Raw genomic sequence first — 251 nt, 5'->3', positions numbered from 1 at the left:
CTAGGTCACACAGAGCCTTCTTGAAGGTCATGGTGCCTATGGTACAAGGTACTGAGAACTTCCCAGGGTCCTGTCTCTTTTGAGGTAACCTCTGCCTAGTCATGTCATCCAGTTCTTTGGTGAGCAAAGGGGGTTCATCCTCCCAAGTCTCATTACCAAATAACTTGTCATTTAACTTCATGATTGCTCCAAGGTATTTAGCAACTTGCTCTTCAGTGACATACTCATCCTCTTCAGAGGAAGAATACTCA

Source organism: Arachis duranensis, chromosome 3 (assembly GCF_000817695.3).
Source record: "Arachis duranensis cultivar V14167 chromosome 3, aradu.V14167.gnm2.J7QH, whole genome shotgun sequence".
In the NCBI taxonomy this organism is placed as follows: Eukaryota; Viridiplantae; Streptophyta; class Magnoliopsida; order Fabales; family Fabaceae; genus Arachis; species Arachis duranensis.
This window is presented reverse-complemented; position numbering follows the sequence as displayed.